General features: G+C 42.9%; 1 long non-coding RNA gene across 2 annotated transcripts; it reads right to left on the bottom strand.

Moving 5' to 3' along the window:
- Positions 1–3919: 3919 nt before the first annotated feature.
- On the bottom strand, positions 3920–19283 carry LOC114052412. 2 transcript variants are annotated; one of them, XR_003570243.1, is made up of 5 exons: positions 18896–19283; positions 16267–16388; positions 6996–7157; positions 4355–4483; positions 3920–4105 (listed from the first exon to the last, which is right to left on the bottom strand). It is a non-coding gene; the product is annotated as an uncharacterized LOC114052412 (long non-coding RNA). The 2 variants fall into 2 exon arrangements; XR_003570242.1 differs by having other exon boundaries at positions 3920–4483.
- Positions 19284–19488: the final 205 nt, after the last annotated feature.

The following is a 19488-nucleotide window of genomic DNA, read 5'->3' as shown; positions in this document are numbered from 1 at the left end:
AAGCTCCTTTCTTTTGGCTTAAAGGTATTTCCTGGTTAATTCTCAGGTGTAGTTTGGACCTTAATAGCCCTGCCTCCCAGGTTACACCAGAACTATCTAACCTGTATCCTTTATTCCAAGTAGATTGGTAAGAAAATTCTCCCATAGGGCCTTGCAGGGCAGAGGCAAAGAAGGTCACTTAATACAATCATGTGATCTGAGGGTCCACAACAATAGCATACCTGCCCCCAAACTCTTTCACCAGCCCGTCTGATGTGTCCTTCCATGGGACTTGCAGTGTCCTCCAAAGTACCTGTTAAAATACGATACCTGAAAAGGGGTCTCCCACGAACACTTCAGAAGGAAATGAGCCAGATCCATTAGTCAGTAACTGTACCTTGAACAGACTGGTGTTCAAGGTCTTAGAGGGGATGGTACACAGGTTGGGGAATTTTTTCTTTTAAATATCAGAAAGGTGGTAGGGCAGGAAGTGGTAGTTTAAGGTCCTGGACAGAAAGCTCTTTGTGTGTATGTGTGTGTGTATATACTTTATATGTTTTATATATATATATATAATATATATATACATACATACACATGCATACATATACGTGTGTGTGTATACATACATATGCATACATATACATGTGTGTGTGTGTGTATATATATATATGTACATACACTTTAAGTGTGCATATATACTGCTCTTTTAACCAAAACACTTGAATGAGTTTGTACCTGTGGGTTGACTCATCTCATTAATACCTTTCATACTACAAATAATGAATCATTAGCCTTGGAGGGGGGGGACAGAAAATCAAAGGGTGAGTGGGAAAGTCCAGCTGAAATCAGGGGGGCAGGAAGGTAGCAATTTATTTCCACATATGATTTATTCAGTACCTACTATGTGTAAGGCATTTTGCTAGAGAACACAAAGACAACTCAAACAATCTGTCTTCAAGAAGCTTGCATTCTACAACAAACAATAGTTCTAAGGAATATATGAATTTCTCCTTTGTCCTAAAGGTAGATAAAGGCAGCAAAACCATCATTACAGGCCTTGCTGCACTCTACACTCTACCTCTCCTTTTTCCTGTCCCACATCTCACTCCCTTAGATCCAGGCTTCATCTCCCAAGTGGACAATTGGATAACGTGAACCATTTATTATGCTCACAGTTCAATGGCTGAAGGCAAAAAACATTCCTTAGTGGCTTCCTTTTAGGTCCTAGGTTTCTCTTGAGCATCATCATGAGAGCTTTCCAGAGACAGTATTGTTTAATTATTCTACTGTATTTTTATTAATTTTCATTTGATATTTAGATCATCTGAGATCTCTGTGATCTGCCTTCCTCTACTAGTGCAAAGGATGGGTAGGTGGCAGCTAAATGGTGCAGTGGATAGAACACTGGGTTTGGAATCATCTTCATGAATTCAAATCTGGTCTCAGACATTTACTAGCTTTGTGACCCTGGGCAAGTCACTTAACCCTGTTTGCCTCAGTTCCTCATCTGTAAAATGAGGGGGGAATGGCAAACCACTCAAGCATCTTTGCCAAGAAAATCCCAAATAGCATCATGAAGAGTCAGACAGGGGCAGCTAGGTGGCACAGTGGATAGAGTACTAGCCCTGGAGTCAGGAGGACCCAAGTTCACATCCAGTCTCAGACCAAACACTTGACACTTACTAGCTGTCTGACCCTGGGCAAGTCACTTAACCCCAATTGCCTCACCAAAAAAAAAAAAAGTCAGACACAACTGAAACGAGTCAATAACTAGTGCAAAGGCCAACCCTTCTCCTCATCCTATGAGATTCCTAATCATATTTTTCCTGAAAATCCTCCAGAGAGGATTCAACCAATATCCTGTAGATCTTCTCCTATTTCATTCCACATTGCATACCACTCAGAGTGTCCATCTGTATTATCAGTCAATCAGTTAATAAACATTTATTAAGCACCTACTATATGCTAGGCATTGTGCTAAGTGCTAGGAATACAAAAAAGGCAAAAGACATTCCCTGCTCACAGTCTAATGGGGAAGACAACATGCAAACAACTATGTACAAATAAGATGTAGACAGGATGATTGGGAGATAATAATAGAGAAAAGGTACTACTAACTTGGTGGTGAGTTTTGTTTTTCTTTTTGTTTTTGGTACTATTAATTTGTATAAATGAAATAAGGCTAGGAGAAAGAATGAATGGACCTATGATTTCACTGATATAGGAACTCCCAAATAAGAAAACTCCAAGTTAAATAAAATGATAAAAATGTATAAACTTATGCAAATCAGTTTGATATAAAGACTATCATAAATATTTAGATGTAAAGTCTATCATTTAGAGTCTGAAGAAATATAAAAGTTGTCTACTCCAACCCTGACATTATATAGGACTAGGGGAAGTCATTTGCTCAAGGTCACACAACTAAGAAGCAATGGAGCCTAAGTCTTCTGACTCCAATATTTTGTCTCTGGCATCATACACAGCATCATAAGACACATACTGTCCCTGAAGTTGAGGATTGCCTTAAGAGCAATGGAGAGGCACATGATGGGTGTGAGCTGGTAGCAACACATTGAAAACAAGGAATTATTCAGAAAAAAAAGCAGTGATAATTCAGATAAAAAAATAGGCATTAAGTTTTCTCAAGTCTATCCATTTGGAGCTTTTCCTTTTTGTTTATTTCTCCATTGGATTTATTGAGCTTTGAAATAGGAACATTAAATTCCTCTATAATTATCATAGTAAAAAAGAAAAGAAAAGAAAAGAAGATGGGTTGTGAGAGGCAGGGATAACCAATGGACAGCCACTTGCTCAACTGATATCCTCTTTGTAACAATAACAACTGCTACTGGGCCCAGGGTGCTGGACCAATCACCTTCTTCCTCTCCATTATCAGACCCCTCTCAGTTCTGAATCCACACATGGTAGACTGGGTTCAAGCCTAGAGGAAACTGGCTCTAAAGAAAGAAGGATCACACTTTTTCTTAAATTATTTTTGTCTATTTACATTTCTATCCCAGGTCCTCAAGAAGAATCATTCAAAGCTTAGGTTTGACTCATGTACAAGGCCTCTCCAAAATAAGGAAATAGAAAGGAATCCCATATAAAATATAAATTAGGTGTGGGTCAGCTTTTTAATTTCCTCCACACAAAAGAAATGTATTCCTGAGACTCAAACATGCACATTAACAAAGACTTAAAAAAGGAGCAGGAGCTTAAAACTACCAATATTTTCTCCTGGGAGTTTGAGACTTAAACATCAAAACACAGAATAGTTTACAAAACTCTTGAATAGGTGAATTTCACCTATGACTCTGCACTGTCTCCCTCTAGGTTTATGTATTCTATCAAGCTATGCCAGGATTTGAGCTTGTCCTCCTGATAGTGATCATCTTTTTTCCTTTTAAATAATATTTTATTTTTTCCAATTATATGTAAAGACAATTTTTAACATTCTTTTTTAAATAAAATTTTGAATTCCATATGTTTTTTCCTTTCTCTCCTTTCCCTCTTCCCTAAGAAGATAAGCAATTTGATATAGGCTATATATGTGCAATCATACAAAACATATTTCCATATTAGTCATGTTGCATAAGAAGAAACAGAACAAAAGGAAAAAACTACCAAAAAAGTGAAAATAGTATGCTTCAATATGTATTCAGACTCCATCAGTTCTTTCTCTGGATGTGGATAGCATTTTCCATCACAAGTCTTTTCGAATTCTCTTGGATCATTATATTGCTGAGAAGAGTTAAGTCATTCATAGTAGATCATCACACAATGTTGCTGTTACTGTGTACAACATTCTCTTGGCTCTGATCACTTCACTTTGAATCAGTTCACGTAATTTTTTCCAGGTTTTTCTGAAATCCACCTGCTTGTCAGTTCTTATAGCACAATAGTATTCCATTACATTCAAATACTACAACTTGTTCAGCCATTCCCCAATTGACGGGCATCCTCTCAATTTCCAATTCCTTGCAGCGATCATCTTCTGCATAAAGCAATGTAGGAATTGGTGGGGGCTCCAACTGAAGTATAACCAGCCTCATTGAAAAACACAATTACTCCCAAGGTAGCTACTCTTGAAATTCCCATCTCAGGATCTCTGTTCTATCACCTGTGATTAGGGAAAGAAACACAACACAGAAGAGGCTGCCAGATACTTGCCTTGCCAAGGCCTTGCTCTTTGCAGTAGTGGCCATTTCTGCTGCCCACTTCTCCAAGAAGAGGCTAAAAGCACCCTAACTTACTGGACAGATGAGAGGGGTGAGTAAGGAGGAGGGAAATCTGTCTTTCTTTTTAAACTGATGTAATGCTCCCAAAGGACCACCCAGAATGTGCTACATCATTCCAAACCACTACTTACTTCAGCACTGAGCCATAGGTATCCCCATAAATTGCCATGAGAGCTTTGCAGACCTCCACTGGATGACAATTGCAGTTTCAGCTCCAAATGTGCTCCGTGGGATGCTCTCCAATATAATCCCGGCTACCTCTAAATACCAAGAGAAGTAGTAGAAGGCCCCTACCATATTGAGTGGACCCCTTGGGGCAAACTTATGGGAGGACATGGACAAGAGTCCTACAAGATGGGTAGTCATGGATGGGTTATAAGCAGCATCACTGGAAGGAATACACACCTCAATGAGATTACAGATTCAGCAGAGTATGATGAATGCAATTCTCAAAAAAAATGTTCTAAGTATTATAACAAATGACTCTGCACTTTTAAAATACCACAAATACCAGATCATGAAATACTACTAACGAGGTCATTATGGGGTGGGGGAGGGGGAGGAAGGAGGTTACCATGGCAACAAGGGGTACTTGAAGATGGGAAAGGCTAAAAATAAGTACTACCTACTTTACCATTTTGCCAACTTCTGTCCCACTTAACCATAGACCTCAATACCTCAATACACTTTGCAGGCGCATGAAGAGGACTAACTGGTCAGTCATGGCAAAATACCTATTTCAGAGGAGAAGGTGCTAGCCCAGCAAGAGACAAGGTTTGTCATCATGGTAACCCTGCCACTAATTCTGTGTATGATTTGGGTAAGTTGCTTCTGGTCTCTGGGCCTCAGTTTCCTCATCTGTGAAATGAAGAAGTTGGTCCTGAGGTTCCCTCTGGAAGTTTGCCCAGCCATTTGGGCAATTCTTTATTTAGCAGGAACCATCCCCAGAGCCCTCCCCACCACTTCCCTCTCCTCCTTTCCCTTCCTCTGGGCACACTGAATCCAGACCTCAGAACAATGAACTGGAGCAGCCCTAAAACCAGTCCTGGCAAAATAGTTTTGGTTCTGAAACTCCCTTCTCTCTCTCTGTGTCTCTCTCTGTCTCTCTCTCTGAAGTGGACCTTGTTACAAGAGCTAATCATCTCAGTGCTTAAGTAATCCCTGAAATACATACAGTGCTTTAAAGACTAGGAATGGTTATTTCATTTGACAGATGAGGAAACTGAGACCCAGAGGGTGAACAATGAAAAAGCATTTATTAAGCCTTTAGTATGTGTCAAGCAACTGTGCTAAGCCCTGAGGCTACAAATAGACAATTAAGACAATCCCTGTTCTCAAGGAGTTGTTCTAATTGAGGAAGACAACACATATAAGGAGGAGCAGATTGAGGGCAGGAGGAAAGACTTAGGGGGGTGCAGGACACAGCAGAAGAGCAGAGGGTAAGGCATGGCTGTCACCCCTGCTTGGAATACTTGCCCTCCTCATTTCTGCCTCCTGGCTTCCTTTGAGTCTCAGCTAAAATGTTACCATCTGCCAAAAGCCCTGCCCAATCTTTCTTGGTGCTAGTCTTTCCTTGGAGATGACCTCCAATTTATTCTGTATATATCTTGTTTGCACACCGTTATTTGTAAGTTTCCTTCCCCCATTAGAATGGAAGCTCCTTGAGGTCAGGAACCATGTGTGCCTTTCTTTGTATGTCTGGTGCTTAGCACAGTGCCTGGCACAATGTAGGGGATTCACAAATGCTGGTTGACTTGATTAGGGGTGAGAGGAGAGGATGTAATAGTAAGGCATGAGGCAAAGCCCAAGGGTCCTCAAGGTTCAGTGGTAGGGCAGATGGTAAGGCCTGGTGGTCTTGCATCTTTACAAAAAGACTGTAGACAGTGACTTCTTCTGTTAATTGAAGTAGGATAAGGAGTCATGTCTGCCCTGCAGCCAGGGACAGGTGAGGCTAAGAGCCATTATCCATGAAAAGTGGGAAGTGGACCCATGGTTAGACTGGACCAGGTACTTAAGCTTCCTCCTTCAGGGGATTGGGATGGGGAAGGGGATGGCATCTAGCTGAGCAAATGGAAGGAGGCATCAGCAGGAAGGTTGGGGAAAAGGAGAGATTCTGGGAGGTAGGGCAGGAAATCTAGAAAATGGATAAGTGAGCCAGAGAAGTTAAATTACTTGCCCAGGGTCAAAAACAAATAAGCAGCAAAGTGAAAGGTATAGCCCAGGTGTCTCAGCTCCCAGCCTGGTACTCTTTTCACCATGCTGAATAAGAGAAATATTTTCCTTTTTCTTTCACCCCACCCGCAAAGATCTCTAAGCCTCTCTTCTGGGCTGAATCAGTGGCCTAATTCCAATCTTGATCCTACACCACAGCCCTTGGGAATGGGGAAAGGGAGTGGGCAGGGAAGAGAAGAGGGGAAGCTGCTATCTCACCATCAGCTTGGTATGTCCTGCTGTCTCTTGTGGAGAAGGAGCTCACCAGCACACAGGGTAGGAGCTAGAGACATAGAGATGACCTCTCATCCCAGACTGCTGAGCCCTATCCCCCCCAAAGGAGAATTTATCTTGGCTTCTACCCTCCAATCTTAGCCTTCACAGGTGGGGCTTATTCCTCATTCTCTGACCTCAAATCCAGGATTATTTCCCTTCTGACAAGACTGAGCATACAGCTGGGCCTTCCAAGGTCACTTATTTTAAGGCATACAAGTTCTGGGAGGGGAATTAGGGCACAGCATGGTTTTATTTCATCATCAGACCCTAACCTATCTCCACAACCTCATTAAGCGGCACTGATGTCATCTGTGCTATGGTCAGAGATGCTGATACAGAGATACCATCTGGAGTGGAGTGGACTCAATCTTGATTTTTCCCCATTCGACAGCTTGCTATGTGACCTTGGGCAAGTCAATTTTCTTCTCTGGGCTCCAGTTTCCTCTTCTACAAAACAAAGGATTGAATTAGATGGCTTTTAGTTTTAGCACATTTCTACAATGATTTAAGGTTTGCAAAGTAGTCACTTCTTAACAAACCTGTGAGGTAGGTAGTGCAAAGTACAGTTTTACAATTTTAAATATTAAATAACTAATAATTGTTATGCTGACCCTGAAAGCCAGTTACTCTAGTTAAGGACAAAGAATTTTTCCCACTGTACCATGTTCCTCTTCCTCCTAGCCCTGATGTTCTTGCAATTCATTACTCCTCTCTGGGTCTCCCTTTTCCTTGTCCATAAAAAGAGGGAGTTAGATTAGGTCCTGGGTTCCTAACTTTTCTGTGTCAGGGATGCCTTATCAGAAGAATGTTTTTAAATATACAAAATAAAATACAGATGATTACAAAGGAAACCAAGGGTCAGTAAAAATAAAGATGTGGTTTTTTTTTCCCATACATGTGCACAGGCCCGAAGTTAAGAACCCCTAGTCCAGGGGTGGGGAACCTGCAGCCTCTAAGCCACGTGTGGCCTTCTAGGTCCTTGGGGGCAGCCTTTTTTTTTACAGTCTGAGTTTTACAGAACAAATCCTTTTATGAAGAGGATTTGTTCTGTGAAGACTGGCTGCACTTGAGGACCCTGAGGGCCATGTGTGGCTTTGAGGCCCAGTTCTCCACCCGTGCCCTAGTCTACGAGTTCCCTAAGGTCCTCGCCACCTCTAATGAATGCTGAACTATCCAAGTAAAACAGCCTCAGAGGTAGGGTGCTCTGGAAGCCATGAGAAAATAGAACTGCCCATATCTGACTATCCTCTTTGCTTTCCTTTCCATTCCTCCACTGATTCCTTTGTTCCCCCAAACACACAGCAACCTCCTACTCTAGTCCTCTGTCAAGGGCCAGGCAGCAGCTGCACTGCCCTCATTTCTCATTCTCCTCTTCCTACCAGGCTAATCTTCAACTCTCCACCATGGAATTTCAGAACTGGAAGAGATATTAGAGATCATCTCATTTCACACACACACACACACACACACACACACACACACACACACACACACCCCATTTTAGAGAAGATAAAATGGAGGCCCAGAGGAGAAATGACTTGCCCAAGGTCATACAGATAGCAAGCAGCAGAATGGGGATTTCTTTCTTTCTTTTTTTTTTTTTAAAGTGAGGCAGTTGGGGTTAAGTGACTTGCCCAGAGTTACACAGCTAGGAAGTATTACCTGTCTGAGGTCAGCTTTGAACTCAGGTCCTCCTGACTCTAGGACCAGTGTTCCATCCACTGTGCCACCTAGCTGCCCCTGGAGTAGGGATTTCTAACTCCAGAGGCAGGACTGATTCCACAATACCTCCGATGGTATCAAGTATCAGTGTCTCTGACTGGAACTGAGCTCATGGGGGGGGGGGGGGGGGCAGGCAATGCGGCATCTAAGTACAGGGGCCAGGGGATGTGACCAACCCTTATTCTCCACCTCCTACTCACCCCCCCCTTTTAAATTCTTAGACCTCAAGGAGTCACCACGGAATTCCATTCCCCTGACAGCAAAGAAATCAAATCACTCTCGCCAGAACCCAGTTACCCCACAAGAATGTTTGGTTGGCCTTTGTCATTGCAGGAGGAGCTGGGCTGATCCATTAATGGGTTTAACTCATTTATTGTCAAGACCCTGCCCTTCCCCACCACCCACCATCCTCCCAAATTTTGTTCCTGCCACTCAAGCCATTTCACTCCTCTCCAATCTCTCCCTCTACCCTCGTCTTTGCTTCTAAGCCTCCTTGACCATGGCTTTTCCTAACACACATCCGTCCGCTACTTCTCCAGAGTCATCTGAGTTTGAAAGGACTGTGGGAGAGAAGAGATGCAGGTTTTCCTGACGATATCTGCATGGAACCTTGGGCAAATCTCTTCACCTCTCTGAGCCTCAGATGCTTCACCTATAAAATGGAGGCAGTCAACACGTCCTCCAGTCAGTCACAAAGTGTTGTTTCTGGAGGACAGTCTTGACAAAATGTTATAATAGCTTACATTTACAGAGAGGTTGAAGCTCAACAAAGCACCTTAAAACAACACTGAGGTAGTATGTTTATTTTCCCCATTTTACAGATAAAGAAACTGAAGGGAGAGGTTCAGTAACATCAGATCACGATGCCATTGATTTTGAAGGAATCTTAAGAGTCATCTAGTCCAGGCTTTTTGCATCATGGACCCCTCCTCTGATTAGTGAGTTCCTACATTTTAAGGAAAGTGACCAGGCCATTCATATTAACTCCTTTATTCCTCTTTGAGCTCTGCACCTAATTCTCCACTGGTCTCTCTCCAACTGGCCCACAAAGGTACATTCTCCTTTTTGATATTCAGCTTCATTTATGAGTTGCATAGAATATACATGTTTATGTGTATGTATGTATATATATATATGTATACACATATATATGTATACACACACACACACACACATATATATATATATATATATATATTGAGAGAGGAGAGGAAGAGAGAGAGAGAGAGAGAGAGAGAGAGAGAGAGAAAGGTCCTTCAGGGCAGGGACTGTCTTCTTGCTTGTATTGGTAGTCCTAGTGCTTAGTACAATATCTGGCACATAGTAGGCATTTAATAAATGCTTGTTGACTGACTGGCACGCACTAGTTGCTTTAATAAAACTTTGTTGATGGACTAACTAGAGATAGCATCCTTCTTATTAACACATCCACAGCCTTCGTCAGTGGAAAGAACACTCAGTGGGAACCAGGCTTCTAATCGAATTCTGCCACTAACTTCCTGTTGAGAACTTCAGCAAGTTATTTCATTCTTTTCCATAGCTTCCTCTCCTGTAAGACAGAGGAGCTAATAATACTTGTATTTCTCAAGGTCTTTATGAGGAAAGTACTTTGTAAATGTTTAAGGCAGCTAATAAACATGAGTTATTATTATCACCTGCCTAGGTGATATACCACCTTGGATATACCACTTAATTTCTAGCCTTTATGTCTTCATCAGTAAAATGGGAATAATAATAATACCTTCCCTGCTTACCTCACAGGGTAAGGATCTCAGATAATGGGTTCATTCACTCAACAAGCACTTATTAAATATCTACTTTGTTCATGGCACAAACTAGTGCTGAAGGAGGAAAAAAAAGTTTAGACAAAACACAATCCTCATGAAGATTGTAGACTGATATAAGGGGGATAAGACACAAATGCAGATAATTATAGCATATGGCTTTTGTTATTGTTGTTTAGTTGTTTTTCAGCTGTATCTGACTCTTTGTGACCCCTTTTGGGGGTTTTCTTGGCAAAGATACTAGGGTGGTTTGCATTTCCTTCTCCAGCTCACTTGACAGATAAGGAAACTGAGGCAAACAGGGTTAAGTGACTTGCCTAGGGTTACAGAGTTAGTAAGTATCTGAGGTCCGATTTAAACTCAGGTCTTCCGGACTGCAAGCCCAGCACTCTATCCACTGTGCCATCTACCTCTTAAGTGCATTAAATAGATATAAACAAAGTATTTCATGAGATCCAAAGGTGAAGGTTGTTCCTGACTGGGGGGTATCAGGGAAGGTTTCATGAAGGAGGTAGCATTGTGAGTTAGACTTCAAAGGACAAATAGGTATTCAACAGGTGAAGGAGGAGAGAGAGATGACATTCTTGGTATAAGGAATGTCATAAACAAAGGCATAGAGGTGAGAAGGCTCATATTTGAGGGATAAAAAGTTAACCAGTTTGGTTAGAGTACCTGGAGGACAATAATATGAACAAAGTCTTCAAGTCTGGAAAGGTAAGGGAGGACCATGTTGTAGAGGACTTTGAATACACCAGCCAGAACATGGACTTTACTCAGGAGGCAATAGGGACCCACTGAATACTTTGGAGCACAGGAGCAACATAATCAGAACCTTTAATAGGAAAGAATATTCTAAGTGACAACTTGAAAGATGATTTAAAGGGGAGAAAAAGTGGAAACCAGAAGACTTGTTAGCTATTACAAGAATAATAATAATAATAATAGCTAGCAGTTATATTGTCCTTGCTATGTGCCAGTCACTGTGCTAAGTGTTCTACAAATATTGTCTTATTTGATCCTTAGAACAACCCTGAGAGGGAGATGCTATTATTTATCCCCATGTTATAGAGAAGGAAATTGAGGTTAAGTGACATGCCCAAATTCACTCAGCTAAGTGTCTGAGGCTAAGTTTGAACTTAGGTCTTCCTGTCTCTAGGCCCAGCATTTCATCCACTGAGCTACCTAATTACTGTTAAGTCCTAATTAGGGCTCTTATTACAATAGTGTCAATGGCATTTGTGAGGGATTGTTAGTGTGAGTATCATTAGGGCTCCAATGGGACAATGTACGACCTTGAACAAATCATTTCAAGTCCCTGGACCTTGGTTTCCTAGGTTTATATCTGTAAAATGACAGTGTTGGACTAAATGCCTCTGAGATGCCTTCTAACTCTAGATTCTATGACCTTGTGATTCTATGACTTGGTGAGCATTATTTGTGGCTTTAAATTTGAAATCTATCAGATGTAAGTCTTGGGTCTTTAGGTCCTAGGGTGAGAATGTTGGCAGAGGTTAGGGGGTGATGAACTTAGCTGGTTCCCAGGATGGCTCCTTCCTCCTCCTCCTCATCTCTGCTGCCTGCCTCTGATTCCTCCTCCTGTCCCTGCAGCTTGCTGGGAGTTGGGCTCAGAAAGAAATGGAAATGGAGCATCAGTAAGGTCTCGCCCCTTTTATTACCAGTCTTCTGATGAGATTTGGGGGTGGTTGATATATTTGGTTCCAGTGTAGCTGGAAGATTAGCTATGGTTTTGAGTTACTCAGACTCCTCCAAGTCTGACTACAATGGGGATGATGCTGAAAAAAGCCAGCCCCAGCAGAAAGAAGTAGAGGAGGATTTATAGCAGGAGGTGAGGTCATGAGAGATTTCTCACTTTGGGTCTGAGGATAGGGCCATCTGCTCTGTGATCTGCCTGCCTGGTGCTGGGGGGACCTGCCTGCAATTAACTCTCAGCTATCCACACCCAATTATCCACTGGAGAAGGGGAGCCAAGGAATGGCCTTTTTAACAACTAAAAAAAATGTGAGTGATCCCCACACTTCATCCTCCTGCCCCAGAGGATGAATTGACTACCTAGCTAATCCAAGGCCCTAAACTTGATCTTAATAATAGCTAGTTTCTTATAGGACTTTAAGGTTTACATGTTATCTCATTTGATTCTCAAAACAGCCCAGTTAGTTAGATACTGTTGCCATCTCCATTTCACAGATGAAGAAACTGAGGCTGAAAGACATTAAGTAACTTGCCCAGGGTCTCACACCTCACTGAGGCGCGATTAGAACTCTGGTCTTTCTGGCTCCAACTTCTATGCTCTTTCCACTCCACCACTACCTAGCTGACCCTTGACTCTTTAGGCAAAAGAAATAGACTTCCTACTCTTAGGCTGGCTCTCACCATTGAGCAGCACTCTCTTCCCCTCTTCAGGGCTGTCATACTTTCTTGGCTGTGGGCTAAGCATTAAGATAGGCTTAAGTGAATTCTTTTCCCAGACTAGACCAGCCTAGCCCATCCTGCTGTCCTGGGAAACCCCCAAATACCTACTCATTATTTCTGATGCCTTTCCCTGGAGAAATCACCTGGGGCTGGGAGTTTTTTCCCTCCACTATGTTCTGAGTAAAAAGATAAGAACTTTTAGAAGTGAAACCTCTAATTCACACACACACCTGTGGCAAGGGTCAGCAGCCAGCCCTGGGGCCTTGACCCCTCATCTGATCACAAGTCTCTGGGTGTTGCTGAGTAGACCACTTCACCTGTTTCCTCTGAAGCAGCGAGGTGGGAAGCTGGACTGTCTTTTCTCCCCACTAGTTCCTTCTGTGACCAAGGAGGAAACAGGCCACAGAAGCACCCTCTACTGGTATCTCCCTTCTGCCCATAAACTCTCACTTTCCTCCTTTGGCTAGCATCCGACAGAGACAGAGGAAGTATGGGAACCTTTTAGATAGAATGACTTCATTCATTTTCTGTAAGACACTGCGCTAAGCACCAGGAAGGCAGGCAGGGTGACCTGGAGCCGGTGAACTGGTATTATAGAGAATTATAGAACCCACAGTCCTCGCCTTCAGAGAGTTGCTGATCAAAAGAGGAAAGATGGACTGAGCATACATGAAAACATAAAAACTCTTAGAAAACATTATTTCACCAAATGGAATTGAATATACTTTATTTTTTTTCAACTAACAAACATTATGTTTTTTTCTCCCACCTTTCCTTTACTCCCAGTTGGGGAGAGAGAGAGAGAGAGAGAGAAGCAAATCAAGTACAGCGAACAGTTATTAAATGCTTATTTGATACCAGGCATTAAGCTAAGCACTGGGAATGCAAACAGAAACAAAGATACTCCCTGCACTCATGGTGCTTATATTCTAATGGAATAAGATACTTGTGAAAAAGGCAAACTGAAGAAGGGGTGGGTAAGGAGAAGGTGACTTCATAGCATCATGATGAAAAAAGTAAAGAGAGTCAGGCAAAGCTCAGAGAATAAAAGAGTGAATGTGGGTTTGAACATATTTCTTAAAGTGGAGGTTCCAGGAGGGACTGAACAATCAGAGGAAGAGTCCCAAAGAAGAGGAGGGATCTTCCAGTACGAGAAAGTTGCTGGGGTAGTGAAGTTAAAGCAGAAATCTTGAAGAATGAGGTGAAAGAAAAATAAAATCATCTTAAGAAATATTTGTAGTCAAACAATGCAAATTCCTATGTCCAAATTGTAGTCCAAACAATGCAAATGTGCTATGTCCAAAAACGTACATCTCATTCAATGTAACTAAATATAGAGCCAACCACATCCATGAGTATGAGTAACTGAGGGATCAGAGTCAGGTGGGGTAGATCTGGGAAAACTTCCTAGAGTTAAGAGCCAAGTTTTATAGTAAGGCAAGTAGCCCTGTGGCATGTCGGAAAAAAATGACTAAACTCAAGTTAGGAGACCTGGTCTTGAATCCTAGGTCCGATCAAGGACTCTGAGATCAAGAACAAATTTCAAATTTCTCAGTTTCCTCACCTATCCAATAGGGGATAATGAGGCTTAGAATCCCTGTCTCTCAGGGTTATTGAGAAGAAAGTGCTTTGTAAACATTCAAGTGCTACCACATCTGTGTGAGGGGTTATTCTTCTAGGTGGAGAGAACCATGAATTGGTGACCAAAAGGAGGGAGCCAAAATCAGTACAGTTGACAAGAAGGGCCTTTTCCCACCTAGTTCAACCTCCATTGCCACTTAATCTCTATGAGTGATTTCATGCTTTGCTGCCTCCCTGAATTCCCTGGGTTCAGTATGATTCTATACTGAATCATAGAATCACTGAGCTGGAAAGTACCCAAAAGATCATCTCATCCAACCCCCTCATTTTACAGGTGAGGAAACTGAAGCCTAGATAGGGGAAGTGACCTAAGAGGCTATGTGATATAATATAGAGAGGCCTAAACTTGGAGTTACAACAATGGAGTTCACATTCAGGGTATGATGCTTCGCCAATTTTGTGGTCATGGACAACTTAGCCTTCGTGAGCCTCTGTTCCCTCATCTGTAAAATGGAGGTAATATTTGTAGGACTTAACTCACATAGTTACTGTGCAGAAAATACTCCATAAATTGTCATAGGATCATGGACTCTGAGCTGGAAGGGACTTTAAAGGCCATCTATTCCAACCCCTTCATTTTAAAGATGAGGAAACTGAGTCCCAAGGGTCACTGTCTGGGCAGAAAAGCTAGCTTAGCTTAAGCAGCAAGTCACCCCGAGGAAGCTACAGGAATCAGTGCATTATGAGGTAAGTCAAAGGACTTTGAGCTCAAGAGCCCCAGGAATAGCAGCCCATCCCCCCACACCCATGGATCAAGGGAGCAATTTTTGTGGAGATACAACCTAGCGCCTTCCTCTGCAGATCCTACAGCAGCACCCCTCCCATCTCTCCAGCAGCCACAGCTACTGAAGACATGGAAAATAAATTTCTAGCCAATCAAGTACTTGGTACTATAAAATGGGTCTCCATCAGAACCAGATTTGGTTTTGTCGATGGAAATTTCATTAAAAAAGAGACATTACCATCTGCTTTGTAGCTATACCCTAAGAATCATGGGATCTTTCCATCCCACTTGCAGTTGAAATGTACATACTTGTTATCTATCCCTTAGAACATGAGTTCCCTTGAGAGCTTGTACTCCCATTGCTTAGCAGTCCTCTGTCCAGACAGAGCACTCAATAAATGCTTTTTTTTTCATTCATTCAAATTACAGGATCATGGGACCTCAGAGGACATCTAGTTCAAACCACCTCATTTTACAGATGAGGAAACTGAGGCTTAGAGAGATTTAAGTGACTGGTAAGAAGCAGGACTGGGATTTGAAGCCAGTCTACTTTCCACAATTAGAGGAGCTTCTGCTTCCTCAGCCCAGTACTGTATCCACTATATCAAGCACCCTCTTTCTTTCCCATAAATTCCTGCCATAAAATCTGCACTATGCAATCTGACACTTGTTCCTATGCTCTGCCTTCTGTTCTCTAATTATTACCTCTGCATTATTCTTGTCTCTCCAAATAGACTATAAAATCTTAAAGGGCAGTGGCTGTCTTATGTGTGCCTTGTTCCCCCTGTGATGTCTGTTATGGTGCTGGGTACACTGCCATGAGTAGTCCAAGAAGGCTTTATGAAGGAGGAGGGACTTCAGCTGGGCTTGGAAGGGTGGGGAGACTTTCTGAAGGTGCATTTGTATATACTTCTAAGGCTGCATTGGCACTAACTGAGTGGCCTGGGCCTGGGAAGTCCTGTCTTGCACCCAGCTATATTTTTGTTCTTGGAATCCACCCATCCCTCAGGACCCAGGCCTTCAAGGAACAGAACTTAGAACTCTAGCCCTGGTTTTTTGGGCTGGTGAGTACTGGGGCCAGAAACCTGCTCGCCCATTGATATGCATTCTGGACTCCACAGGACACACACAGGCTTGCCACTTCATTGGTACAGGCCCGAGCATAGGAAAGAGAATGCCAGGTAAGCAACACCTGAACTAACCCTGGCCCTCTCAGTCACCCTGCACAGCTAGCTACTCGTCTCCATCCACCTACCTTTTGATTATTTCCAAGACTTAGAGAGGGTGTAGGCAGTGAAGGGCCAGACTGCCCACAAGCAAAACGTGAGCTTCTCTTGAAAAGGGGCTCTCTTTTCCTCCCCACATTGAGAGGTGGAGCTGAGAGAGAGGAAGAAAAAAAAGAGAAAGAAGGCACTGCTGATGGGCTCTGGCAGGAGAGGGGAGAAACCCCAAGAGGCAAAGGTTCCACACATCCTTGTGCTATAAAGGGGCAGCCTGAGCAGTTTTACTTAGTTTGGTTTCAATAAGGTCCCTTTTGTTTCCCACCCTCTGAGCAGACAGCAAACCCTAAATGCCTGCCCTCTTTCTCCCCCATCCAGCTGTTTTCCACACATTCCTATCACAGGCACACTCTGAGAGCTGGCCTGACAGACTTCTTACTCAAGCCTCCCCAGGCCAGCCCCCTCCTCAGCCTCAGTACCTTTCAGGCCCCATTTCAAAGCTCCATTTTGCCTCCCCCGCCCCCCTCTAGGACAAATGTCCCCCACACCTAGAAGTGGGAAAGGGAAGATGGGAGGTGGGGCACACTTCACAGCAGGGGAACTCATTTTGTGCTCTGACACCCAGTTGAGAGGAGGGGCTGAGGATTACCGTTCCCCAGCATCTGGCCATACAGCTGCCACACATCAGGAAGAAAAAGAGAGAAGTTATTGGGGGGAGGAGAGAAGGGTCATTTAACTTGAGAGCCACTAATATTACTATATCATCAGTATTGATATTATTGATTATCATAACAGTTAATGATATGATCGCATAAAAATACCTTCTGTCTGATAGAATAAGTGAGTCCCAAGAATTTCAGGAACTTAAAGGGAGAACAGAAAGTCTTATTCTCAGCATTTCAGCATTTAGTGGAAAGAATACAAATCTGGACTCTAGTCCTGGTGCTACCAATTACTAACTGTGATTTTAAGAAAAAAGTCAACCAATTGATCAACAAGAATTTACTGAGTTAGGTGCAAAGAGAAGAGGAAGAGTAAGAAGAAGAAAAAAAAGGAGGAGGAGTAAAAAGAAGGAAGAAAAAAAAGAAAAAAACTAAGGGAGGCTAGAGAGTCTAAGAAGTGGAGGGAAAGAAATTACATTCCAGGAATAGGAGATGGTCTGTGCAGACACGGACATAGAAGATCGTCCAGTTTGGATGGACTATAGAGTTCATGAAAATAGTAATGTGCAGTAAGTCTGAGCAGGTAGACTGGAGCCAGATTGTGAAGGGCTTTAAATGCCAAGTAGAAAAGTTTGTATTTGATCCTAGAGGCAATAATGAGACAAGTTCCGAGCCAGAGACCATAGAATCAAAGCTCTAGCAACAGCAACACTCCTGAGTACAGCCCGAACCAGATTAAAATGTGATTGGAAAATATTTGACAAAATAAAAATGCAATAAAACATAGATAAAATCAACATGTGGTTTTCTAAGTCAGTTTGTGGTGGGTATATGTCCTCTAGAGGACCTCAGAACTCCTTCATTTTACATATGAGGAAACTGAGGCCCAAGGAAATAGAGCTACTTGTTTAAGGTCAAATGAGAGCAATAGAAGCAAGAGTGACATAGGCAGACCTGTGCTTTAGGAATTTCACTTGAGTGGTTGTGTAGAGTATGGTTTAGAGAGGAGAGATATTGAAAAGGGAGCCTCAGTTTTTTCATCTGTAAAATGGGGTAGTAGTCTTTTTCTTGCCAACTTCAAAGGATAGCTGTGAAGAAAGGGCTATATAAACGTAAGTTGTCATTATCACTGATATTTTTACTCAGGTGGAATGGGTTAGGAAATGAGCAAAGGCTGAAGCCAGAGTTGGGTTCCTTCTAGCCACCCAACTCTCTAGGTCTAAGGCAATCATATTTTGCAAACCAGGCCACATGGTCTGGCAAAAAAAAAAAAAGGAAAATACATATTCCTGTTGCAAAGCCCCATTAAAAGCATACTTTATTTTCTTTGGGATAGGGACTGTTCCAGTTTCCCAAGGTTCTAGATTCAGCTAAGCAGGCATGGAATTGTGAGTCCAGAGTTCTAGCCAGGGATGAAAAGGAGGGGATCTGAAGCATAGTTCTCTAGTCCCCTGATGAGGGAGGAAAGAGGACTCAACTTTAAGAGCCCTCAGAAGAAAGAGTGGGAAAGGAGCTGAAAAATTCACCAAGAATGTAAGACCAGAGGCTTGAGTTTTATTCCCTGTGCTGCTGTTTATTCTGCTCAATCACTTCCCCCATGGGAGTCTATTCCTCGTGTCTCTGTATTTCCTATCTACTTATATGTGCATATGTTGTTTTCCCCATAGAATCCAATCTCCCTGAAAGCAAGGAATATTTCCATTTTTCTTGTCTTTTGTATGCCATCGGCAGCACAAGGCTATCGTATGCACTTAGCAAGCACAATGAAGGGCTCGTGGGTTGATTTGTAAAATGGGCTAGAGAAGTGTCTCTAGGAGGGCCCGGGAAGCCAATCAACCTAAGGTGTTTTGCCGCGTACAAAGGTCACCTCCTTCTCCTTCAATCCTTGTCTGAGTGAAACCCAGGTGTTTGACGGCTCGGGGAAGCTGTAATGTAAAAGAGTGCCACAGTTGGTCAGAAGCGCTGGGTTTTATGTCCTGCCTCTCCTTTCCAACTGTGTTACCTTTTCGAGTCACAATTTCTTCATCTGTGAGATGATGACACTAATATTTCTGATATCGCGTCACCCTCATATGGGGTGTCCAGAGGATCAAATAAGATCACGTGTAGAAAGCCAACGCTCTGTAAATGCAGATCCTTGTCCTCATTTTCCCATTGAATCTGAGAATCTTAGGGTTGGAAGGAGCTCTAGGATGCGTTGTTTTGCCCAGCCTGAGCCGGAATCTGCTCTACACCACTAGGGACGTAAAAAGGTGCAGAAAGGAGAAGCTGTGTGTGCTCCAGCTCCAGCTTGAAGGGAAAGGGCGGTAGCGGAGAAAACGAAGTCTGTCCACTTCCCAATTCTGTCTCCCGTAACAAGTAGATTCCGAGACAGAAGACAGACAGAGGTGGGAAGGGGGAGGGGGAAAGGGGAAGGAGGAACAGTGGGAGGGGAAGAAAAGCGGAGGAAAAAAGAGTGTGTGTGTGAAAAAGCGTGCGTGTGTGTATGGTGTGCAAAGAGGGCGGGAGACACAAGGGGCCACACAGCTGCTCCAGCCGCTTCTCCCAGCCCCGTGCTGAGGACCCACGTGGGACTGGGGAGGGCGGGAGACAAGG

Source organism: Vombatus ursinus, unplaced genomic scaffold, assembly GCF_900497805.2.
Source record: "Vombatus ursinus unplaced genomic scaffold, bare-nosed wombat genome assembly UNPS02014807.1, whole genome shotgun sequence".
NCBI classification, from domain to species: Eukaryota; Metazoa; Chordata; class Mammalia; order Diprotodontia; family Vombatidae; genus Vombatus; species Vombatus ursinus.
This window is presented reverse-complemented; position numbering and strand designations above follow the sequence as displayed.